The following is a 27,534-nucleotide window of genomic DNA, read 5'->3' as shown; positions in this document are numbered from 1 at the left end:
ATATATATATATATATATATATATATATATAAGTGAAATTGTCTGTGTGTGTGTTTGTCCGGGTGTGTATATTTTCCTACTAAATTACTCTGTCAATTTTCAGTCTACGCACTCGAGATTTGACATAAAGGGTATTGAGATTTGGGAAAATTTTTTTAATCGGTTTTAGGACAGAAATTTGGTTGTCAAGGGGTCAAAGTTCAACGATTTGACCTTTGAGAACTTTTACCATACTCCTCCGTCAATTTGGAGTCTAAACACTTGAAATTTTAGATGTAGGTTCCTTGGACATGGATCAAACTTTGTAACTTGATTTGAGCCCAAAACAATAAATGTTAAGAGGTCAAAATTGGGGTCAAATTTTTAAAAAATTTGACCTCTCAGCCAATTTTTGGTCTAAACATTTACAATTTTATATAAAGTGTATTCAGGCACAGGGAAAGCTTTTTAATCGGTTTTGGGTCGAAAATTTGGCTGCCAAAGGGTGAAAGTTCAAAAGATTGAACCTTTGTGGTCTCTAGTTAACTACTCAGCCAATTTTGCGTCTAAACATTTGAAATTTTACATAAAGGGTATTCAGACATGCAGCAAACTTTTTAATCAGGTTATGGGCGAAAATTTAGCTGCCAAGACGTCAAAGTTGAAAGCGTTGACCTTTGTAAACTCTACCGAATTCCTCCACCAATTTTGGGTCTAAACACTTGAAATTTTAGATGTAGGTTACCTGGGCATGAGTCAAACTTTTAATGTGCACATAAAGTTATGATCAGTCCATAGGGCCCGAGCAAAGCTGGGCTGAACTGCTAGTATATATATATTTGTATGTATAAATATGTGGTGACTCATTAGTAAACAAAAAATGTTCCTTGTGAAATCATTTCATGCGGTTGCCAGGCTTTTTAGTATACTATTGATACATTTGATGCATATGAGCAGTTTGTTACTCAACAACTTTACCGGGATAAGACACGTAGTGGAAGTCTAACATGTTGTGGTAACAAAGAAAACATGTTTATCATCTCAAACCACAGATGATGAAAGCTGCATCATTCTTCTTCTTCAAAGTACCCGACAGAGACAGGCACCTCACCCTTGCCCAGTTTGTGATCATATCATGATATCAGGTGGAGGGGGGCTATAGGGAAAATTGTAGTGATTGCACAAGTGACTTACCTCAGAAATACCTACGTATCTGCACGTTTTGTAGAGTCCATTTACGTAACAATAGAAAAACCAAAATGGCGGCATGCAGTTGATTTTATCTTCAACAGTCACCCGAATTAACCCAAATTCTCGTTGTTCATATGCAAGGTAGATGATCTTGGGCTATATAAAAGCATTCCATTTGAAGAACTTCTAATCTGTTGTTTTGCTTATAAAATTATTTCCTTTTATTATTTACTTGCTAACACTTGAGGGGAGGGAATCGATAATATTACAAATGTATAGCCTGGGGTTGTATTTAGAATTCACTATGGGCGCCAGCATTCGCCACCAGCTCCTTAATGTAATTTTTTGTTTGAAGAAAGCATTTTGTTGAGAAGGCGGAAAAAGGCAACTCAGAAGAAAATTTCAGTTGTTCATTGCTGAAGAAAATTACATTAAGGTGCTGGTGGGAAATGCTGGCGCCCATAGTAAATTCTAAATACAACCCCTGGCTATACATTTGTAATACTATCGACTCTCTCTCCTCAAGTGTTAGCAAGTAAATAATAAGAGGATATAAGTTTATCAGCAGAACAACAGATTAGAAGTTGTTCATAAAGGAACACAACAGAAATCTAAAATAGGATTGTTAATCAAGGTGTAGCAGTGAATGGAAACAAAGGACTGAACGAAGGATTGGTCAATATGCTTTAGAGTTAGCTTTAAGTTTGGCAGTGAGTTTTGCAGACAGTCTTGGGTTTGCGACGGTTAATGACAGAATTGAGGAGAGTTGTGATTTAGACACAGTCAAAGGCAGGTTGCAGATTAGACAAGATCAGAATAGCTTTAGGAAGTCTAGATTAAGAGTTGAATTGATCAACTGACTGACAAACATGGCCTCGACAGACAAACTAAGATATAGACGTTAGTGTGTAGAGAATCGATAGTGTCACACACACACACAGTGCAACTGATATTTGCAGAATGTGTCAGAATGTGTTTTTTGTGTTTTGTTTTATTTTTTGTTTTATTCTTTATACTTGTGAACCAATATGTCCTTCCTTCTCAGCAGCCGTCACTGTAAGAGACGACGACACAACCAGAAGGGAATACGAAAAAGAAAAGCACAGAAACAATGTTCGGATCGGCAGCAGTGGTTGTCGAGCAAGGGGACCACACAGTTTTAGACATTTTCTTATTATATTCATTCAAAACAAAACATGACCGACTGACAGACAGAGCCTCACATTAAGGTATAAGGACACATTGGTAAAAAAATTGAATTATTCCAAATATTTATTTCATTTCAATTTCTGATCAATAAAAAAATAATGCGTTGTTCACACTCAGTCTGTTAACGACCCAAAAAAATCGGACAAATTAGTCGATAAAATCTTATAAAATCAAACAAAGAAAAAAAGTCATACCACCCTTCCAATTGATAGGAGATTTAATTCACAATTTTTGATCTCAAACAAGTTTGATTAAACAAAATCGATAACTTTAGCCTATTGATCTTTTGCTTCTATGCTTCACTCCTCCTATAATGTAGTCTGGTTCTGCCATTAAGTGATGACTCACATGCTTAGTCAGCATTTTAAGCTGTGACGTGAACATGACATCACAGAGTGGAATGCATATATAGGTATAGAGATTAGACGGAAAGAGGAGCAGGAAAAAGAAGAAAAAGAAAAGATGCTTGGTGAGTGAGAAGTTACGCTCAATAATGTGACGGCTCTTCACCTTACCCCTCCGATTGAGAGCCAGCTGTGTTTGGTGCCTTGTATTGACAGCCAGCTGTGTCTGATTCCATGTATTGACAGCCAGCTGCGTCTGATGCCATGTATTGACAGTCAGCTGTGTTTGATGCCGTGTATTGACAGCCAGCTGTGTCTGATTCCATGTATTGACAGCCAGCTGTGTCTGATGCCGTGTATTGACAGTCAGCTGTGTCTGATGCCGTGTATTGACAGTCAGCTGTGTCTGATTCCATGTATTGACACCCAGCTATGTCTGATGCCATGTATTGACAGCCAGCTGTGTCTGATGCCGTGCATTGACAGCCAGCTGTGTCTGATTCCATGTATTGACACCCAGCTGTGTCTGATGTCGTGGATTGACAGCCAACTGTGTCTGATGCCGTGCATCGACAGCCAGCTGTGTCTAATGTCATATATTGACAGCTGGCTGACATGGTGCTCAGAAAGAGAGACATACTGATATTAAAGATGTTTTGGCGATTAGTGTGTTAAACAAAGAAAATAAATAACTTGCACCTGGAAAGTTTGTGTCCAACTAATATATAATTGTATCTAATAAGTTCTAGTTTCCTTTGCGACTGTCTCAATTGGTAAAAATAAATATAGTTTTTTCTACTGTGGCATATCGTTTTTCTGATAAAGTTACGTGTCGACTTGACTTAAGTAACATTGGCCTTCAGGTCAAGATCACAGTGTACGAAGGGTGGGCAATAAGTATATATATATATATATATGAGTATATATATATGTTTATATATATGAGTATATATATATAAGGGGCGTGCAATAAGTAATGCTCCTGACCCAATTTCAGTTGTCTGATCTAGCTGAAATTTTGCATGTGCAATGATTTATATCTCCACGGATTATGTGGCAAATTACAGCTCTGAACTAATTGTGGTTTCTGTTTTACAGGTGTTTGAACTGAGTCAGGTGTGGAATGGAACCTGTTGAATGTCGAGCAGTGATTCGGTTTTTGTATTTGAAAGCACGCACACAACAGGAGACTTTTGATGAAATGAAAGAAACTTATGGTGATAATGCCCCATCATATGACCTTGTAAAACACCGACATCGTGAATTCAAACATGGCCGGAAGTCTGTGGAAAAAGCTCCAGACCTGGTCGCCCACCTTCTGCCATTGATGAGGCAATCTGTCTGTCAAGTTGAGGCTGCCATTTTGGAAAGTTAGCGCACTACTATTCGCCAAATAGCCCAAGATGTCAAGATTAGTACAGGGTCTGTGAAAACTATCTTTCATGACCATTTGCATATGCATAAGGTGCCTGCCAAATGGATTCCCAGGTTGGAGGTGTGCCAAGAAGATGAGTCAAAGTTTTTCAAAAGACTGATTACACAAGATGAAACCTGGGTCCATCACTATGATCCAGAGACCAAAGCCCAGTCAATGCAGTGGAAGCACTTGGATTCATCACCTCCAAAGAAGGCAGTCCTCCGCTGGCAAGGTTATGCTCACAGTCTTCTAGGATCAGGACAGAGTAGTGATGACAGATTTCCTGTCAAAGGTTACACAATTACAGGAGCCTCTTATGCTTCACTTTTGAGGAAATTAAGGGAAGCTATCAAAATCAAGAGGCGGGGCAAGATCAGCAAAGGTACCCTCCTCCTGCAGGACGATGCTCCAGCCCACAACTCGCATGTCGCCAGATCAGAAGCACAGGCGTGTGGTTATGAAATCCTTCCCCATCCTCCCTACTCTCCTGACCTTGCACCCTCTGACTTTCACCTCTTCCCAGCCATGAAGTTGTTTTTTAAAGAAAAGCATTTCCAAGATGATGCAGCCTTGATTTCTGAAGTCACGTCATGGTTGGAGGACCAACCTGGAGTGTTATACAAAAACGGTCTTCAGAGCTGCATCAAACGATGGAACAAATGCATAACTCTGGGTGGTTCCTATGTAGAGAAAGACTAATAACTGTGCCAAGTTTCGTTGCTCTTCTGCTATGGGAAGTGAGTCAGGGGCATTACTTATTGCATGCCCTCGTAGGATCTGTTCGTATGCTACACTTCACCTTTTCTGTTCTTGGTCAGTGGATGAATGATCCTGACTGGGACAATTTTTATTTTTGTTTCTATCCAGAGTGCCCCTTTTTGAGGGGCTGGATTTTCCCCACATTAAAAACCGACCTTTTGCTTAACTCTGCCCTCGTAGGAAGGCAAGTAAATAGGAGCATTTCCTCTAGGATTGGTTAAGCTAACTCTTCCCGTACAACATGCAGCGTCCAGCATGAAAGCAAGCCATGAAAAACAGTCGACAGCAGCCAAGAAAGTAATTGGCATCGAGTCTCGAGAGCAGTGGCAAATACATGAAACCTATTGATCAGAGCTAAATTAGAAGTCAGTTTTGATGGTTTGTAACCACGTCTTCAATTAGCCTCCCGAGCGTCTTCACCAATATTTAAGAGGTTCTGGAGCTTCGGCTGAGTACAACAAAGATATTGGGATACCAGTGTGAACAATAATAATCTGATTCATATAAAATGAATGATGATAAAGTACAATATATATATGTACAATATATATATATATATATATATATATATATATATATATATATGTGTGTGTGTGTGTGTGTGTGTGTGTGTATATGTATATGTGGTGGCTTCCTCCAGCCTTGCCAGCCTATGGATACTCACAGTAAGGGTGCCTGCGCGTGAAATTTGTGTGGCAAGAGTTGCGCAGTCTCGAACCACGCCTCTCCTGATTCAACATTGTTGCGTACCAGTGGCAAGTTGATGTACAAGACGACTGGAAACAATGCCGAGATGAGCGGAGAGCACATACAGCACCTAGAATTCCCAAATGGTCACCCATCTGGTATTAGCCAGGCTCAACGTTGCTTAACTTTGGTGATCTGACGAGGACCGGTGTGTCAACGTGATTATGCCGCATGTATATATATGTATATATATATATATATAGAGAGAGAGAGAGAGAGACAGTAAAACGATTCATAATTTTGAATAAAAATCAGTTTCAAAAGGAAAACAAACAAAATCAATAGATTGTACGATCGTTTCGGAAACGATGTTTTTTATTGAAATAGACAATATGTCTTGAACAATAATTTCATAAAAGATTTTCTTTAAACAAAGTCTCCTCATCAGCAAAAATGGGGGGGGGTTTAAAGACACCAAAATAAACCTAGCATTTTTTGTAGTAAGGCATATATTCCTTTGTCCTGTTCGCTTTTAAAGCTTGTCTTCATTTCAGTCCATCTATTCTTTGGCAAGCTGTTAAATGTTGTCTCCGAATGGTTGAAATGATTATTTATATTATATATTATTAAAATAGCTCTAGGATATCTATACCTATTGAGCTTATGATATATCTACATTACAACAAGCACTGTTTTCTTTTAATAGCATTAATACATTTATTAGTACATTAAAATAAACTCTGTTCTTTAGACTCTAGGTCTAATTCCCTCAAAATAGATAATATAATATCTAGTAGATATCTCACTGCTGATGCAATTCTCTATCTATATAAGAGCCAGGTATGTCCAAGGATGGAGTACTGTTGCCACATCTGGGAAGGAGCTGCTAGAAAGGACTTATCCTGTCTTGATGGAGTTCAAAATAGACTTCATAGCCTTGTGGGGGATGTCCTTTTCTCTTCCCTACAACCTATTTCTCACAGAAGAGATGTTGCGAGTTTGTCTCTGCTTTATCGTTATTTCCATGGCAGATGCTCGGCTGAGCTCCATTCTATGGTCCCCCCTCACCAAACTTTCACAAGAAACACCCGTCTAGCAGAAAACACTACATATAGTTTCCCCCACTCTTTATCTGTGCCTAAACCTAAGCGTAGATTCCATGAGTAAAGCTTCGTTCTTAGAACTACACGCCTATGGAATTGTCTTCCGTTTTTCTGCTTTCCAGCTGACTACAATATGGTTGTCTTCAAGTCTAATGTAAATAAGTTTTTGATGAGCCGTTCCACTTAAGTTAACAAATTTACCGAATCTCCATTACTAACGGTTACTATATTGTCCAATTTCTACTGTACACTCTTTAACCCTTATCCTCGAGTGGCCTCTTGGCCTTTATAAATGGTGATGCCTATGTAAAAAAAAATAAATATATATATATATATATATTGAAACGCGGTAGTGTTTGAATATATGGTTAAGTGGCAGTTTTAGTCATTTAGAACTGCTTTAAAGCTTCACTGCTCACTCATTTTTCAAACAAATTTCAAACAATTATTACAGTTTATAAATCACATTCTCAGCTATATTATGAAAGAAAATGTTTTAATTTTCGTTCAGTAAAACAAAAGTTATGATGAATTTACTGGTGTTCAAAATCGTAAAAACAAGGAAGGAGGTGAGCAGCGTTTTTTATGACAGGTTTTCATAGAAACTATATCGCTCAGCGACTACTGTGGCTACCAATTCACTGCTCTCGCGAAAAGAAAAAGAACAAATGAAACAGAGAGAATGAAAGAGAGATAATTGGGGGGGGATTTTATTGAAAGCAGACGAGTGCCATACATTGTTATTACATATGTAAATGTTATGTTTATGGCAGCAAAAAAAATAAGACTGAAATTAAACAAAGAACAAGTGAATTTACTGGAAACCTGGAAAAAGCATTGATTACAATAGAAAAATGCGAGCATGAAAAGTAATATGGTTAAGCTTAAACATGGAAAAGTCAAGGACTAGTTGTTAAAACTGGAAAAGAAAAGACAAAATATTCTAGTAAAAAATATGATAAATTTATAACTTAAAATATTGCAGCATTAAGAATTTTTTAAAAATTCAATTCATAACATTATATAATCAATTCTTAATGCTGCAATATTTTAAATTACAAATTTATATTTTTTACTAGAATATCTTGTCCTTTTCTTTTCCAGTTTTAACAACTAGTCCTTTCATTTTCCATGTTTAAGCTTAACCATATTACTTTTTATGCTCGCATTTTTCTATTGTCATATACATACACACAGACTCACACGGTAGCAGAGATAACATCAAACGGAAAAGTGACAGTGTTCTACGACAAAGACATACAAACGGGCAGATACATAAGACAAGACTATCAAGCCAGATATAGTAATATGGAACAAGACCGAAAGGACTGCAGTCATTATCGACGTCACAGTTCCAAACGACTTTGGCCTTAATAGAGCTGAACGGAAAAAGATAACAAAATATCAGGACCTAAAAAATGATCTAAGAACGACATGATCTCTGAAAGAAATAAACATTATACCGGTTGTGACGGGAGTAAGTGGCCTAATAAAAAAGAACCTTCAGAAATACTTAGAAGCAATCCGTGGAAGACCAAGCTGTAAGGAAATGCAGATAGCAACCATAAAGGGAACAGTGTCTATTCTTAAAAGAGCCCTCGGATATGAATTTAAATTGTAATAGAATCAAGTGTTAGCCCTTTGATCTCTTCAAAGTAACAAAAAACAAAAACAACAAAAAAACAAAAAAAACAGAGAGACCCAATATTGCCTCAGATTGAATAAGAATCAACAAATTTTCCACACTTCCAATACTTTTATTGTTGAAATCGATGAAATCGCTCATTTTTCAATCAAATCAATTAATTGCCTGCTCTAGTCGGAATATAAAGAGGAAACTCACATGCTTCTCGCAGAGACTTTGCCCACAATACATTGTAGTTTACATTGCACTGTAAAGAACCTGCTGTTGATTCTATGGAATTATTTTTACATAATGGCATTAATTAAAGTTTAAAATGCAAAAGTCAAGTATCATGGTTCAATTGTGATCTAAACAAAAACATTAATTTCAAACACGTTCCCATCTTATCAAAAAGCTGCTGTTGATTTTATACTCCGGGCTCTTCTGCTTGTGTGGTGATAAAACTTCTCAAATACACTTATGATGTTAGGCTGTATAAGGCTGTTAAATTTGGCCTAAATCGAACTGTCCCTTTTTTAATCAGGTTTTTTCGATTATTGATTTTTGATATTTATTGGAGGCATTCTGATACAAAACCTATCAAAGAACACCCCCAGACACATAAACTACATTTTGTAAAATTTTGAAAAAACCGACCAAGCCGTTTTGAAGTGCATAGGCAATGAATTCACACACACACACACACACACACACACACACACACACACACACACACACACACACACACACACACACACACATACACACACACACACACACACACACAAAACGCTATTCATATATAAGTAAAAATCTATGCACACATACACAGAAACACACACACTTATAGATGCATATATATATATATACCAAGTTAAAGCAATTCAAAATGGAAAACTCGTGAATTAAAATGAAGTTATTAAGAGTGCTCAATAAAAAAGAGCAGAGTATAATATTTTTATTTATATCGACAAATATTACATAGTCGCTACACTGAACATGCTAATGTTTCGGAGCAATTTGTTGGTAAGGACCAAAAGTCCTCAACGGCATTTGAGAACCAGACGCTTTCAGTGGTACACAAACTTTATTACGTCGCCTGACGAGGACTTTTGGTCGTTATCGACCAAGTGTCTGAAACATTAGCATGTTTAGTGTAGCAACTATGTAATATTTGTCTATATAAATAAAAATAGTACACACACACACACACACACACACACACACACACACACACACACACACACATTAAATAAAACCGACACCCCCACTCCCGAAGGAAGAAGAGATAAGTGATTATTTGTAAAGATTTGCTACAAGCCCATTAAATATATGACATCTTCGCTTTGCGATAAAAAAATGTACACTGACATTTTCAAATTTCTACGTTCAGTATTTTACGATGGGAGTTGAGATCCGACCATCACTTCTTATAACAATATGCAACGGACAGCAAGAACCCTTGAGGGTTGTCGAGCGATATATGGCTCGATCGGAATCTGATGTTCACCTCTTGACCTTTTTGCCGTTTGGAAGCAATCAAGTATTGTTGCTGGAGATTTTTGCTCGAATCGTAATCATCGTGTTTTAATTGGATCTAATTAAGTGCTCGCAGCAAATGCTGTTTAATTTGTAAATGGTCTTTTCTGTTTATGCCCGTCTCGTATTGATTTTTGTATTGCCGACACTCATTAGCTCGGCATGTTTGCTCGTTCTCATAACAAGCATTTTGTGTTTATTGGCGGAGATGCGTATTAATTGCCGTTTCACACTAATAACTTATTTTGCCACAATATATCACGTTGTAGTATACCATTTCTTCGATTTCTGCAGAAACTGCTGTCTGGCTATCTAACACGTAAGTAGGTGGCTTGTTGGATAGTGACAGTGACGTTGTTGGCTCATTTTATGATAATGACGTTGTTGGCTCATTGGACAGTGACGTTGTTGGCTCATTGGATAGTGGCGTTGTTGGCTCATTGGATAGTGACGTTGTTGGCTCATTGGACAGTGACGTTGTTGTCTCATTGGACAGTGACGTTGTTGGCTCATTGGACAGTGACGTTGTTGGCTCATTGGATAGTGGCGTTGTTGGCTCATTGGATAGTGACGTTGTTGGCTCATTGGACAGTGACGTTGTTGTCTCATTGGATAGTGACGTTGTTGGCTCATTGGATAGTGTCGTTGATGCATTGGATAGTAACATTATTAGCTCATTTGGCATAGATAGTGACGCTGATGACTGATTGGATAATGATGTTGTTTGCTCATTGGATAGTGACGTTGTTAACTCATTGGTTCATTTGATAGCGATGTTATTGGCTCATTTGATAGTGAAATTGGTGCATTGGATAGTGACATTGTTTGCTCATTAAGGGTCTTTTATTTTCTTTCTTTAGCAACCCTCTTATTAAAAATTAGTATAGGAGATGGTCTTGCAGTTTATGTTAAGATTAGCTTCTATAAAATTGGTAATCTAAAAAATAAATACAATTTTTGAACTATCGTCCTTCCGAAAACATTACATGTGTCAACTTAACTCGAGACGGGATTCACTCAGGATTAGTTGAGCTAACTCCTCTCAAAGAACACACAGTGTCTCGGATAAACACAGATAACACACGACAGTCTGAAGCAGTCAAGACAATGATCGGCAGCCAGTTCCAGCGATGTATAACTTATCCCGGGTTACGCCGGCATGTTGGAAATTGTGGTTTTGCTGGCAGATTAGTTAGTGCAAAAAAGTTCAACACGTATTGTCAATCGCTCTAGCTAGAGTCAACGGTGACACCTGAAATGTCATTCGGTTCGTGTGAAAGAAAACGTGGAAAGAGAGAGAGAGAGAGAGAGAGAGAGAGAGAGAGAGAGAGAGAGAGAGGATATGAAAGAAAGAGAGAACGATATCTTTTGCTTATATGTAAGAGTCTATCTTCGGATTTGGGGAGAAGCAGACATGTCGGGTTAGTTGCAAAAATGCGTTGAAGAAAAAGAAAATGCAAAAAAGAAGTGAGTCGACAATGCAATGACCCCCCCTTCCGCACACTCGTAGACGAATAAAGTAATCCATGCCAAAAAAAATCGACCAAATGTCAGATGTTCCTTTACAGCATCGACCAGTGACGAGAAGAATTAATCAGACAAGACCAAGAAACAGAATAAAAGCTATGATGACTTTATTATTGTAATACATATACGTACACTATAGGTAACGTGACCATATACATAGACATGCATACATAGACACACGACACAGACGTAATAGTAATAATAATAATAATAATAATAATAATAATAATAATTATGATTATTATGATGATGATGATGATGATGATGATGATGAGAAATAATAAGATATAATCACAAAAGACAAAATCTCCTCTCCTTCCGGAACGCAACACTAAAGCTAAGTTAAACGTCAACTTTAATAGAGTGTAACCATGTCTTCGCAAACCATGCTGTGGTTTTGCGAATATTGCTTCATGTACGTAGCTTCTTGGGTTGCAGCACACAGTGTGGCCAAACTAACAAAGTCTCCTCTTTAAAAAAAAAATTGAATGAATGGGATTAATCAGCACTGCGTCTCGATTTTGGTACTGAATACTTTTACTCCTCGACACATAGATTGGGAGACAATACGCTTATTAAAACCCAGATTGGAAATAGTTTATCCCTCTTCCCCAACAGACAATGTTCCCTTGTGTTTATTCCATTCCATTGTTTCTCTGTATTCCAAGATTTGCATCCAACATGGCTTTTATGTTTCTTGTCCAGGGTTACGTTCTTTGCTGTCTAATCCGATAAGATGCATCTGAAAAAGGTTGGAGGTTACATGGATCCAATCATTATAAGAATAACATCCAAGACAAACACCGTAATCCAAGTAAACTAGATAATAGAAATAATAATAATATTAATTACAAGTTATAATTAATTATAATTAGTTATAATAAAGTTGATGACCGTTTGAATCTCAGAGTGGTTATTTACATAAACTAATTTACATAAACTAATTTGCATAAACTAATTTACATAAACTAATGTTCACGATGTTAATGTACTATTTTCTTTAACATTTTAATTTCTAGCAACCTACACCGAACAGTGTAAGTCACTTAAATGTATATCTCTTATTACTTATAGAAGGGGTTTTATTTTCCTTTCTTTGGCAATCTTTTCATTAGAGATTTTTATAGGAAATTGTTTTACAGTTTGTTAAGATTAGCGCCTATAAAAATTGATGACTCCTATGCAATTTTAAAAATAAATACAAATTTTAAACTATGGCATATCGTCCTTTCGATAAAATTAAATGGTCAGAAGACGACATATTTATAAAAACCCAGATTGGAAAAAGTTTATCCTTCTTCCCCAAATGACTTATGTGAATATTCCTCTGTGTTTATTCTGTTTCAATTGCATCCAACACGGCTTTCACGTTTCTCCATGTTTTCTTTCTTTCTTCCTCGCTGTCAACTCCGATGAGAAGTTATTCTATTGTTAAGGGGGGGGGTATTTATTTGCTCCCCCACCGAGCAAATTAGGCACAAGGCCGATTTTTAATGTGAGGAGTGAAGGGGAAATGGAGACCAGCTCCCCGGAAAGTAGGGGAGCTGGATAGTGACAATTGGTATGAAGGGTTGCCCCTACATTGACCAAGGTCTTCTATGTGGGGTTGGTATTTATTTGCTCCCCTACCGAGCAAATTAGGCAGAAGGCCGATTTTTAATGTGAGGAGTGAAGGGGAAATGGGGACCAACTCCCCGGGGAGCAGGGGAGCTGGATAGTGACAATTGGTATGAAGGGTTGCCCCTACATTGACCAAGGTCTTATCTGTGGGGTCGCCCCCACATAGTGTCTTTGCTTGCAGTATCTGCCGGAACAGATGGTATTTATTTGCTCCCCCACAGAGCAAATTAGGCACAAGGCCAATTTTTAATGTGAGGAGTGAAGGGACAGGGAAGGAAAAAAGGGGGCCAGCTCCCGAGAGGTGGAAAATGGGAGCTGGTTAAAGGTCAGGTATGTGGGGTTGCCCCCACATCTGGTCTTTGCTTGCAGTATCTGCCGGAACAGATGGTATTTATTTGCTCCCCCACCAAGCAAATTAGGCACAAGGCCGATTTTTAATGTGAGGAGTGAAGGGAGGGGGAAGAGAAAAAGGGGACCAGCTCCCGAGAGGTGGGAAATGGGAGCTGGTTAAAGGTCAGGCATGTGGGGTTACCCCCACATCTGGTCTTTGCTAGTCATAGCTAGTCATAGCTAGTCATAGCTTGCAGTATCTGCCGGAACAGATGGTATTTATTTGCTCCCCCACCGAGCAAATTAGGCACAAGGCCGATTTTTAATGTGAGGAGTGAAGGGGAAATGGGGACCAACTCCCCGGGGAGTAGGGGAGCTGGATAGTGACAATTGGTATGAAGGGTTGCCCCTACATTGACCAAGGTCTTATATGTGGGGTCGCCCCCACATATGGTCTTTGCTTGCAGTATCTGCCGGAACAGATGGTATTTATTTGCTCCCCCACCGAGCAAATTAGGCACAAGGCCGATTTTTAATGTGAGGAGTGAAGGGGAAATGGGGACCAACTCCCCGGGGAGTAGGGGAGTTGTATAATGACAATTGGTATGAAGGGTTGCCCCTACATTGACCAAGGTCTTATATGTGGGGTCGCCCCCACATATGGTCTTTGCTTGCAGTATCTGCCGGAACAGATGGTATTTATTTGCTCCCCCACCGAGCAAATTAGGCACAAGGCCAATTTTTAATGTGAGGAGTGAAGGGAGGGGGAAGGGAAAAAGGGGACCAGCTCCTGAGAGGTGGGAAATGGGAGCTGGTTAAAGGTCAGGCATGTGGGGTTGCCCCCACATCTGGTCTTTGCTTGCAGTATCTGCCGGAACAGATGGTATTTATTTGCTCCCCCACTGAGCAAATTAGGCACAAGGCCGTTTTTAATGTGAGGTAAAAACCAGCTCCCCTAAAAGTAGGCAAAAAGGGGGCACTCTGGTTACCAAAAATAATAATTGTCCCAGTATAGAGGGTTTCCCCTCCATTGACTGGTACAAATTATCTTAAGTGCAGCATCTGCCGGAACAGATGGTATTTATTTGCTCCCCCACTGAGCAAATTAGGCACAAGGCCGTTTTTAATGTGAGGTAAAAACCAGCTCCCCTAAAAGGGGTCACTCTGGTTACCAAAAATAATAATTGTCCCAGTATAGAGGGTTTCCCCTCCATTGACTGGTACAAATCATCTTAAGTGCAGCATCTGCCGGAACAGATGGTATTTATTTGCTCCCCCACCGAGCAAATTAGGCACAAGGCCGATTTTTAATGTGAGGAGTGAAGGGGAAATGGGGACCAACTCCCCGGGGAGTAGGGGAGCTGGATAGTGACAATTGGTATGAAGGGTTGCCCCTACATTGACCAAGGTCTTATATGTGGGGTCGCCCCCACATATGGTCTTTGCTTGCAGTATCTGCCGGAACAGATACTACACTTTGATCTTGGCTAAAAGGCCAAGAAAATCCACCGTTAGGTATGTTAAGATTAGTTTCGATAAAATTGATGATTTTGATGTGATATGATCGCGCATAGTTTCTATAAACTTTTTTTTAGGGGGGGGCTGTAGATTCACCCTTGTCAATTCGTACATTCGTCTGTCCGCATTTTTCTCAATAACTACGTCTTGGAATTTTTTAAAATTTTGCACAAACATTAAACATGATATAAGTAAAAATGAAACAGAACAGTTGCCACCCTAGGGAAAACTCCGGTTGCCCCCCTAGGGGTGTCTTTCTGGTTAAAATAGCTAAAATTGACACTTTTGTGCTTATTAAAAAAATTGATGCCTTAGATTTTTATAAAATTTTCTAAAAAGTTGTAACTAACTGATTTCTATATAATTTTGTTTGTCTATACTTCACAATAACTCTTGGTTGTGCCCCAGGGGCTCTTTTAGGACTAATAAGTGCACTCCATGTTTGGAACTATTTTACCATATTTGTCCAAAATTTTCTGTGTATGTCTATTTAGCAATTTTGCGTGGTGCTGAACTCAAATTTAAATATGTTAAGGCCTTGGGGATTTTGGGGGCTAAATGGAGGGGGGACAAATGATGTACTTAGTCATTTCTTTCATTGCATGGTGCAGAACTCAAATTTACATATGTTAATGCCTCAAACTGCACTGTTTGTTAATTTTCACTCGGATTTGACGTCTCCTGGTGATTTTGAGGGCAAAATGAGAGCAGTGTGCAAATGCTGAACTTAGTCATTTTTTTTATGCTTTGTTCACTATGCACTCACGGGGGACTATGCATACTTCACTTGTTTATGTGAGATCAAAATCCAGCTCCCCAAAATGGGTCACTCTGTATTGTAACAAAAATAGTTACAAAATAAAACTTCTCACTTTAGCAGAATTTTACCTTCTCTTACCAAAATGGGAACAGAACTGGTATTTACGTCTTTCCTACCGCAGGAAGATGTGACAAAAGGTCGAAAGGTGAGGAGAGTAAAGCCTTTGCCCACCAAAAAACTTTAGGCAGCAAGCCTTTAGTATTACTAGTCTTTATTTCATTATCATAATTTCTGGCGCCATACACAGAACAGTATAAGTAACTTAAATATTTACATATTAATACTGTAATATCTTTAATGTACGTACATACATGTGTCATGGTTTCCAGATTATAAATTATTCGATCAGGAGATCCTATTTATTAAAAAGGAAGACAGAAGGTGATAATATACTACGAACATTAAATTAATATGTAGATATGCTGATTCAATGTTTGTAGTATGTTATCAGCTTCTATCCACTTGTTTAATAAATAGGATCTCCCGATCGCCGAAGTCGCAATGTAAAAGAAAAATGATTTCGCTTTTGGACCGTATGTGAAACTAAAAGATACCTTCTTGGTCTTCTAGATATAATCTAAGGGTAGTATCTGTTTTGTCTAAAGATCATATAATGATATTGTGGGTTTCTGTTTGCACCGAGCGTTCATACAATGGAAATATGCCACAGACTCCTATAAGGATATTGGAGATAAACCGTAATAACCAGATATATTCGGACATTACATTATATAGATTGCTTATATAAATACTTTCACAGCTTTAGCAAAAGAGCTACAATAATATTGTGGGGTCTCCATTCATGCTAAACGTCCATAGAATGCCCAGCAGCAAAATATTGCATATGAAAGATGCCGTTGCGGAAATTCCACAGGTCCTGTCAGTATATATAGTTTGTTATATACAGAACGGTCTTGTTTTTTCTTTAGCGGGCTTGTTATTAGAGACTAGCCTGGGTACCTGGCGTTACCCGGGTGCTGGAAGGTGTGTGTTGAGCAAAAACAAAGTTGTAGTAGGCAGGCAGGCTCAAACTCGTACCGCGAAAGAGGAAAAAAACGTGAAAAAGACGTGACGTCTTTGCTGTTGTGCCCATCGCCAAACCGGAAGTGACGAATGTTTAAATTAAGTCTAGTCAATCGAAAAGAGAGGCTAACTTTCGAAAATATCGGCGAAAAAAGTGACCCGTTTCTGTAGAAAAGTGCCCAGTTGAGGTTGAAGAAATTAATGGTTTTAGCCAATTTTTCGATATTTGTCGTCCGAAGGGTCGAACTTCAAAACGCTACCTATCTTATAAAAATCCGTCGCCTCTGCCGAAATTTTTAGGCATACATACGTACATACATACATACATACGTACATACATACATTTAAACAGACAGGTGAGATTTATATTGTAGATTATTATAGGAGATAATCTTAAAGTTTAAAATTAGCTCATAAAAACTAGTGACTCCGATGTAATCTTAAAAATAAATACAATTTTTTAACCATGGCATATCGTTCTTCTGATAAAACTACACAGATCGACAAACGACATGTTTATATAAAAAATACCCATTGGAAATAGTTTTTCCTTTTTCCCCGTGTGAATATTCCTTTGTGTTTATTCGGTTCCTTTGTTTTGTTTCTCTGTATTCCGAAATTTGCATCCAACACCGCTTTCACGTTTCTTCTTAATCTTTTCTTCGTTTCTCCTCCGCTGTCTAATCCGACGAGAAGAAGAAGAAGAAGAATTTAATCTGTTGACGAGTATGAAAGATGATCGAGAAAGGAAATCCTTTATCTTCAAGCAGAAAGGTCTCACCGAGAAAAGTCCCAACTGTCCGTTCCAATATCCCCGAGAACGCAGGTAGTTTTTCCTTTATAATTGCCTGTTTCGTAAGTTTTAGCTCGACAGGCGCTGTCATCTCAGCATCGCTTCAGTGCAGCTGTCGGATGTGAAACAATTGCGACTTATTATTGTGCCAGCAAAGAATGGGCGGTAAGGAGGGGGTGCTAGCGGTCTGGCAGTTCCAATGTTCTTAAAGATAATGGTAAATGGAGAATTCGATAAGTTTCAGTAGGGGATGGATGAGGATTTGTTGAGAATGAAGAATCCGACGCGAAAAAAAAAAAAGTATCTGAAGGACGTCGATCCAATTATTATCAGTTCTTTTGTTTTCTTTCTTCTTCTTTCGTATTGCTATATAATACGCTTTCTCAGATCTATATGTCCAGATATAGAGAAATAAAAAGGAACAAACAGAGTTATGTGTTCATCAACGTTTCGTCTTTATTTCGAGACTTCCTCTGGATGAAGGAGATTAAGAAAACAAAAACACCAGTATAAATATTTTAAAATTTTCTTGTACAAGTGTGACGCTGTTCCATTTCAGCAACGGAAAAAGACGTTGGAAATTCAAAAACGGGGGCAGAGAGGTTGCGTTGTTAAAGATATATATGCCCAGATATATATATATATATATATATATATATATATATATATATATATATATATATATATATATATATATATATATATATTTCTAAATTTTCGTAGATCATGAGCATACAGATACAGTGAAACACACACACACACACACACACACACACATATATATACATATATATATATATATATATATATATATAGTCTTTGAAGTTTTTTAACATTTGAAACTACACAAAAAATTACTTTTTATCATTCGTTAAAAAAAAAAAAAAACACTTAGTCAGTAAGTCATTTAATCACCTGCAATCACTGCATCAACTCTCTCGAATTTACTATAATACCAATTTTTTTATTTTTCAAGGGATCATCAGTTGTTTACCATGAAACACTGTTTCGGGGATTTAAAAACAATATATATATATATATATATATATATATATATATATATATATATATATATATATATACACTGCTGATCAAAAATTTAAGACCACTTAAAAATCTTTAAAAAGAAACCATTTTTTTAAACATAGATTTTAAACTCTTCCCACTTACGGTTACTAATACTACAATCTTTTTTAATTAATTAGGTTATGGAAACAAAAAGGTAAATTCCAAGAATTTTATTTAAATTCTGCATCTTTATTAAATCACGCTTTTTACACATGATCAAAATTATAAGACTAAGGGTATAAACTGTTAGATTTATGGTAATTCTAATGTTTTTAGTTCAGTTAGAGATTACCAATCACTGTGTAAAGGCGTTACCATGCCTAAAACAAGAAAACTAACCGAAGTCGAGTGCTCTCGAATTCTAGGATTCCATAAGCAAGGTTTGTCACAGTGAGCGATAGCAGCTAAGGTGAATCGCAGTAAAACTGTTATTTGCAACTTTTTAAAGAACACCGAAAATTATGGAAAAGCAAAATCCTTTGGTAGCCCCCTCCCCCAATTTCTCCTGCATTGAATAGGACAATCAGACGAGTTGTTATGAATGACAAAGGACTTTCTTCTAGTCAAATTAAAGCGGTTACAGATGCTGATTGCAGTCCAATAACCATCAGACGATACTTACAACAAAAAGGCATGGTAAATAAAAAGTGTAAACAAATTCCTCGATTGCTTCCACGTCACAAATGGACCGCTTAAGATTTGGTCGTGAATACCAAACCTGGGACGTTGAGAAATGGAAGAAAGTCCCGTTTTCTGATGAGAAAAAAAATTCAATTTAGATGGTCCTGATGGCTTCCAGCGATATTGGCATGACAAAAACATGCCCCTTGAAATCTTTTCCACATGTCATAATGGTGAAGGGTCTGTAATGGTATGGGGTGCCTTTTCTTACAGAGGGACGATGGAGCTCCAGGTGGTGCAGGGCCGTCAGACAGCAGCTGGTTATGTTAGCATGCTACAAAAAGCATCTTTGATGATAGAGGGTCATCGTTTGTGTGGGGACGGATGGTTATTCCAACAGGATAATGCTGCAATCCACACTGCAAGACGGACCTTAAGCTTTCTACAAGAAAATAGAGTCCACCTCTTGGGACATCCTGCATGCTAACCGGACTTGAACCCAATTGAAAATGTTTGGGGATGGATGACAAGAGAGATTTATCGAAATGGCAAGCAATATTCAACAAAAAATGAACTTCGTGAAACCATCTTCAGAAACTGGAGCAGGATCACCCGCACCTTAATTGAAACCCTTATTTCTAGCATGCCCCAAAGAATTTTTAAAGTCATCAAAAGCAATGGAGGTAGAACTCATTATTAAGTTTAATTGTTGAATGTTTTCATACACTTTTCATACACTTTTTGTTCAATTTAATAGAATTTTTGTCTCTGGTCTTATAATTTTGATCATGTGTAAAAAGCCTAATTTAATAAAAATGCAAATTTTAAAAATAAATCTTTGGAATGTAGCTTTTTGTTTCCATAACCTTTTAGATTGTAGTATTGGTAACCTTAAGTCGGAAAAGTTTAAAATCTATCCTTAAAAAAAGTTTTTTTAAAAAGATTTATAAGTGGCCTTAAATGTTTGATCAGCAGTGTGTGTGTGTGTGTGTGTGTGTGTGTGTGTGTGTGTGTGTGTATATATATTTCATTTCTTTGTTGCGTTTTTATGGCAGACTTTCGGTTTGTTTTAACTTTGAAAAAAGAGCGGTACCTCACGAAATTATCGAAAACATTTACTATTCTGATTATAGCAAGCAGTAAGTCTATATTTACTAATTTATATATGAATGATTTTGAAAAATGAAAACGAAGATTCATAATTTAAATAAAACCTCTCGTATGATTTTGTAACTTTAATATCCCAGTAAACTACAACCCTAAAGAGCCTTACATATTTGTTTACCAGTAATGCTTCAAGCAAACTACCTTTTCCTCAAGCAAGAAAAGAATCAAACACAAGCCACAATAAGTCCTAACAGGTTTTCCCTTTGCTTACAAAGAGAAAGTCCAAAGGATTTAATATAAATGTTTTCTATATTTTTTAAATGAAGTGTGACCTGTTAAGAATAAAGAAAAAGTCAACACAGAACCTGAAAGCACAAACATGGCTATTTATTAGGTGATCACAAATGGCCAAACCGTATGTATTATTCAAAACGTTTGATGGTGAAAAATTTACATGATGGAACTTAGCTGGAATGTATTGTTTAACGCGGGAATCCAATTCTGGACAACATAATAAATTACAGGGTGGAACAATAAATTTGTGGCCCTAAAGAAAACAACACTACAGCTTTATTTTAAAACTTTTATTGAAAAAATCAATTCAGGTAACTTAATTATGTAGTAGAGCTGACATCTATTGATTGTAGCTGCCTTCTGCCTCAATCACCTGAGAGCATACCTTCTCTAAAAACGGTGGCGGGAGCTCAGCAAATACTTGGTGGATTGGCAGTTGGCAGTGGTCTGACTGGCTTTTGTAGAACTCCTTCTGAAGCCAAGCCTGACTTTCTTTAGACTTGTGGGCTGACACTGAGTCCTGCTGCCACACCCATGGTCTTCCAGCAACCATATGATTGCACCAGGGAATCACCACACTCTTCAGCACACCCAGGTACACTTTGGTGTTGGCTTTCAAGTCGACTTCGAAAATGTGAGGTGGCATGATGTGGCCCTGACTTGAAACCACAACAAAGACAATAACCATGGCCAGAAACTTTGTTGAAACGTCTAGATTTGCATTTTGGGGGTACTGGTAATAGTCCTGTTGTCATAACCTGTATTGGTAGAGAGCATGAGTTGTACAGTGGCGCATCTCTGATCTCGCTTGTTGAACATTGTGTCACTTTCAGACATGATAGAAGGCTCCTATCGCTCTTGAGATTTGTATCTATGTCTAGTATATATATATATATATATATATATATATATATATATATATATATATATATATATATCATAAATTAGTAATTTAAATTCTATGACGTGAAATGGTTAAATTTCAAATCTAGAATTTTTATTACATGCAACACAAAGAATATATTTCAAAAAGTATATCTCCTTAACCTATAGGTTTTCGATGTTTACCCATCTCCTCAGAGGAGAAAATATTAGTACATCTTGGTATATTGAGCAATTTTTTATTTAGCTGGGGTTGTCTTTATAAAATATTACAGCTAATAGTATTTTGTAAGACCAATAATCACTGGATTTGCATACCAATAGATCTATTGCATTACACCATTCTTAAGTATATATATATATATATATATATATATATATATATATATATATATATATATGCTCCTTACTTTGAGTTGAGCATATTGAGAAGTGATACACAAATTACCATTAGCGTATAAAGCGATGCTCTTTGTGTAAAAAAACCGAGCTTAGGTATTTCGGTCGATGTCAAAACATCGTTAATTCACGACTCACACAGCAACCGCCGATTAGCGTAATGGTTAGAAGCCTTGACTGTCGTACAGCCGGTCGGGTTTCGATCCTGGCTTGAGGTAGTTGCCTGTCTAGCCACACTGATGAGCTGCGAAACAGTACTGCATGTGGATGACTATATATATATATATATATATATATATATATATGCTTTCTATTTTAGCTGTTGCCACCAAAGTCAAAAATGAAACGAAATATGCAAATGACATATTTGCGTTCTCTATTTATTAGATTTTTCTTTGTTTATACATACAGATATATTATATTTTTTCTTATATTCATCTGCTAATTCCAGTTGTAAACTCGAACATTAAGAGGCATCTAGAAAGAATCGAGCACGGAACATGCAGACGCAAATCGCATGCAATATTTTTTTATAAACAGGAATACTAAGTAAAGCATTAACAGAGAATCATGCACATTTCATTTACATGTTTCGTTTCATTTACGAAACTTTGTTTAGAAAAGCATGTATTGGACTGAGTTAAAGCAGATGGACGTAGAGTTGAAAATAGGCAGGTAGTATAACTAAGGGAAATATCAAAATGAAAATTATATTGACACACGTCATCTGTAATATTTAACGAAATATGTCTTCAAGAAAAAATCCTGCCCCAAATATACACGTGTGTGTGTGTGTGTGTGAGAGAGAGAGAGAGAGAGAGAGAGAGAGAGAGAGAGAGAGAGAGAGAGAGAGAGAGAGTACCAGCTATTGCTTACAGGGATTTTGAGTTGGATCAGATTTATTGCCTTAGGAAGTAGAATCATAAAATCTCTGCTGCCAACTCCAACTATCTTTTCTGGTTATTGCTCCCACGGCCAAACAATATTTCCTTCTGGAACGTTGAATGCAGAAGGCGGATATCAAAATTAATGTTACACTCTCTCCTCGAAGCTATAACTTCGAAGTCGAAAATTTGGAGCGATTTTTTTTTTTTTGTCATTTCTTTTTTTTCTTTTTTTTTTTTTTTTTTTTTTTTACAACTTCAAGCAATTGATTTCCTATAAGTCACAGCGGAAGTAGGAGATCACCAATCGCACCATGGATTCTGGAGAAACTTGAATAATATAAAAATTGGAGGGGAAAGTATGGTAGGGTGGGAGCAAGATGTTGATTAGAGTTAGTATTAATGAGGGTTAGTGTTAGAGTTCAGGTTAGCAATAATAATAATAATAATAATAATAATAATTGGTTACTTACTGGAAATTTTACAATAATATTGTCGTCTATATATTTTATAGACGTTCTTTTATGAAATGCGTGCCATACTAGTTACACTTTGATGACCGTGATTTTTGTAATCGAACAACAACTTGTTAAATCAACAAAGTTTTATTCATTTTACAGTGAAGTATGACAAGAGAGAGTTGGGTCACTATGTGTAGTTGGTTGGTCATCGACGGTAGAAATCTGTCGCTGGCTTCTCTATCTCTTCTGTCTGACTGTCTTTGTTTTAACTTATATTTAAGTTAAAAATTCCGTTGGTTGAAATTACTCTTCAGTTATTTTGGCATTCATCTTATGCTTTGTACTTTTAGCAATTCCAATCCGGAGTTAAATATTTTTCTCATTGTTTCTTGATCTCGAATCTTCAATCAGAATGTAGGGTTTGACGTCATCGCCAGCAATCTGATTTACCTGATTTACATCTGGTTTTGCTCGGATCCGATAATTTCCGGCATTGTCCGTCACCTATACTACATTACCTAATCCTTTTTTTACTGTAAAGATGCTTGCCTGCTAAATGTTTTGAAATGCATAAAACACAAGTTTTTGAGATGTGGATTAATAATTCGTATTATTTGGATTATTCAGACTGGAGTGTTATTTTCACAGCTGATGTAACCTCTGATCGTCTTCGGGTATATCTTGTCAAATTATTGATTTAATTAAATTATAAATAATAAAGTCACATGGTTGGAGTAATAAAGCTACCGAATGGAAATTATGTTATAAGTGGTGCTTTGAGAGATAGAAACAATGTACGAATGAGTTACTGTACCATTCAATGGGGATGCAGATCTGAAGGGTTGCTTAAAGAGCCAAATCTTTTTGCACAGACCTTCTCTATCGGGAACAAATTTTCTTATATATGTATGTATGCAGGTGGAACGATAAAATTGTCGCCCTAGAAAAGACAACATGATTCCATTTTCATTTGATGAAAACCAGGGTTTTTTTTAATTTTTTTTTTTTTTGCAGACCATCTACTTGTTGGGCAGTTGTGTACAAATCCCAAGAGTGATAGGAACCTTCTATCATGTCTGAAAGTGACACAATGTTCAACAAGCAAGAAGATGTGTTGTGTGTGGGACTGAGCGATGCCGAGTGACCTTGCTAGTGGACACGAATTCAGATGAATTCGCACGGCTGAATTCTAATGATGATGATGATGATGATGATGATGATGATGGTTTGATGTTGTTTTAAACAGAAATGTCTATGGGATTTTGTCAGAAAGAGAAAAAACAAATGATAATTGTTTTATCTCATTGCTGTTATATATCTGTTACCAACGAAAAGGTTGTTTTTAAACCCTCTGTTGAGCGATATGAAAGAGGCCCGGATGTCTTAGCTTACAGCTTGGGGTGAGGGTCACAGCCAGGCATTGTTCGACCACTAATCACGCCTAATTGATAATGGGTTAACACCTCAGTGCAAATGAGGTTAAAAATTGGTATAGATAAAGTCGAGAGGGAGGAAATTCAAAAGAAAGAAGAGAAAAAGGGAGTACAAATTAATAGGATAAAAGAAGAGAAGGAGAGGAAAGGAAAAAGAAAGAATAACTCTAAAGAAGTAGAGGGAGGAATTTCTGATTTGATAAAAACGAGACACTTGGCTAATCGGTGTCTTCTTTTTCCCTCTGGCAGCTGATCCCTTCCTGTGGACTGACGATAGATGAAGAACAGAGAACTTGGTAAAGGAAAGAAAACTACCAGCCCCCTAAGTTGCATGACTAGGCCAGTGTGTAACTATTATTTGTAAAGTCGAAGACAATAATCAATTCTATGTTAAGAAAAACCAATTAAGTTTTGACTTTCTTTTCTTTAATTGGAAACGCCGTTGTGAATGCAATATATTTCTCCGATAGCCCAGGTGACGTTTGGAAGCTGATTTGAAAGCGGAACCGGAGAGTGACCGACGACGACGACGACTAAGACGAATTCGACCACTAGACGAAAACAAGAGTGACGATACAGGTATCGGCTACAAGTGCATCTCAACCACGAGCCTATGCACCTGAGCTGCACTGTAGGGTTTACAGTGTTGCTTATACTTGAATGTGCTGAAGAGTTGCGGTGACCCCCTGGTGGAATCAGGTGGCCGCTGTCAGACCCTAGGTGTAGCAGCAGGGCTCGGCCATGATCCACAAGGCCAAAGAGACCCAGACTTGACTTCAGAAGGAGTGCTACAATTTTGTATCCTTTTCTGACTGTCTCCCCCACCCCCCCATCCATGAATGCATGAACCCGCTGGACTACTTCGTTTGGTCATAAAATCACCAACATTACATCCCATAACATGAAAGCCAGTCTGATCGCCGCCATCTGCCGAGTATTCATCAAGCTCATGCTGCCACTTATGGAAAAGGCATGTTCCGAGTTCTACCCGCACCAAAGTGGTGATTGAGGCTGAAGGCGCCTATGTCAGCTCTACTACATAATTAAGTTACATGAATTGATTTTTTTCAATAAAAGTTTTAAAATAAAAATGTAGTGTTGTTTTTTTTTTAGGGCGACAATTTCATCATTCCACCCTCTCTTACTCTTACTCTCTCTCTGTCTGTCTGTCTGTCTCTCTCTCTCTCTCTCTCTCTCTCTCTCTATATATATATATATATATATATATATATATATACACACAATAGCTAATATACATTTCTTTTCTTTAGACAAGGTGTGTGGTAAAGTCATTTAAGTCTTGAGAGACAATAGATAACCTGTGATAACTACATCCTCCCCCCCACTCAACAATCGTGCTGACCCCAAAATTTTTTGCCAGGGACTTCTCTTCATTCTCGTTTTGGCCGTGTCGTCATCTCCCATGCATTAGCAACTGGCGAGGAGGCGTACTGACTCATAAGTATAAAAAATCAAAATTAAGTAACAGAAAACACAAACTTTTAGATACTAGGTGCATGTGTATGTGTGTCTGTGTGTGTGTGTGTGTGATATTATCGATGTGCTAAGGTTCACATGTACATCTACTATCAAGGCTGTGTTTGTCAGTCGGTTGAACGATTCATTTCACAATCTTCTTCAAGCCACAACCTGCTTTAGACTGTGTATAACTTGCAATTCTTCTCAACTGTAACGGTTGTCAACTGTTGCAAACCCAAGACCGTCCACAAATTATCCACAAATTGTAGTGAATTGTTGCACAACTCATTGACACTCCTAAAACTAACTCTAAAATATATTGACCTTCTTTGTCTCAATCATAGCCACATTTTGACCAACAATCCAACCTCAGATTGCTTTTATATACCTTGGTGTACAACTTCCTATTCATTGTCTTTCCACCAACCCTATTTCTTATACTTTTGTTCGCCTAATAAACTTATTTTCTCTTTTTTTCTGTTATACTTTTTCCTCTTTCCTTTTCTCTTCCTAACACTTGAGGGGGAATGTTAATAGTATCACAACGTATATAAAGGTGTCTGAAACAAGTAAGCATTGCACAATCTCAGCTATCATTGTTGAGTCCAGCGGCAAAGATGAGCACAACAGCAACCACCCAAGGTAGATTGAACTAGCTTTTTCCAAAAGAGGAAATTTCTTGCTTCATAATAGACTCCTTGAACAGATAACTTTTCATGAGTAATCCATTGTTTCTCAAGACTAAAACTACTTTTGCACATACCTTGTCTATAGGAATAATGGAAGATTTTAGGGAATATCAAATTCACAAGTGGTTCCCAGTCACATGTATATAACGACATTAGGTTTTGCAGTTCTTGCAAGGAGGTGTCGACCTCCTCCTACATGAGGCGCTTGGTATTCCCAAATAGTCATCCATCTGGTACTGGCTAGGCTCAACGTTGCTTAACTTTGATGATGCAACAAGAACTAGTGCATCACTAAAATTATGTCGGACTTAGAGTGACAAAGAGAAGATGAGGACAGCTGCAAACAATACCGGAATACATGAGTTCATCAGTCAAACGAGTGAAACACAAACATTTCTGTATAGCTTGCTTGCAATAAGTATATTTTTTTATTATATAATTCATTATTATTTTATGAATACAAAAATAGTATTAAAAAGACGTATATTATCTAAAGGTTTTCTACATTTACTTCAACAGTGCTCAATACGTATTGTATGTCGTTCTTTATAGAATGCTCTCAGCCTAGCAAAAATATACAAACACAGGGAAAACAATCAGACAGGAGGTTCATAGTTTAGAGGTAAAACACCTGTCTTGGGGCCAAGGTTTCGAATCCTGCTGTAGTCACTCAAGATGATGAGCTGCAGTAACAGCTACACACGTATCCATATATATATATATATATATATATA

General features: G+C 37.4%; 1 protein-coding gene and 1 pseudogene across 3 annotated transcripts in view; both read right to left on the bottom strand.

Annotated features, from left to right (window-relative positions):
- The window catches only part of LOC145247430 (rap guanine nucleotide exchange factor 4-like), a 1,873,173-nt gene that overhangs the window by 422,828 nt on the left and 1,422,811 nt on the right, over window positions 1-27,534 (bottom strand). The window lies entirely within an intron of this gene.
- LOC145247735 (5S ribosomal RNA) lies at window positions 5,705-5,821 on the bottom strand (annotated as a pseudogene).

The sequence above is a fragment of the Euprymna scolopes genome, chromosome 25 (genome assembly GCF_053919585.1).
Source record: "Euprymna scolopes isolate OS-2025 chromosome 25, ASM5391958v1, whole genome shotgun sequence".
Classification (NCBI taxonomy): domain Eukaryota; kingdom Metazoa; phylum Mollusca; class Cephalopoda; order Sepiida; family Sepiolidae; genus Euprymna; species Euprymna scolopes.
Note: the sequence above shows the minus strand (reverse complement) of the source record. Positions and strands in the feature narration are given on the sequence as shown.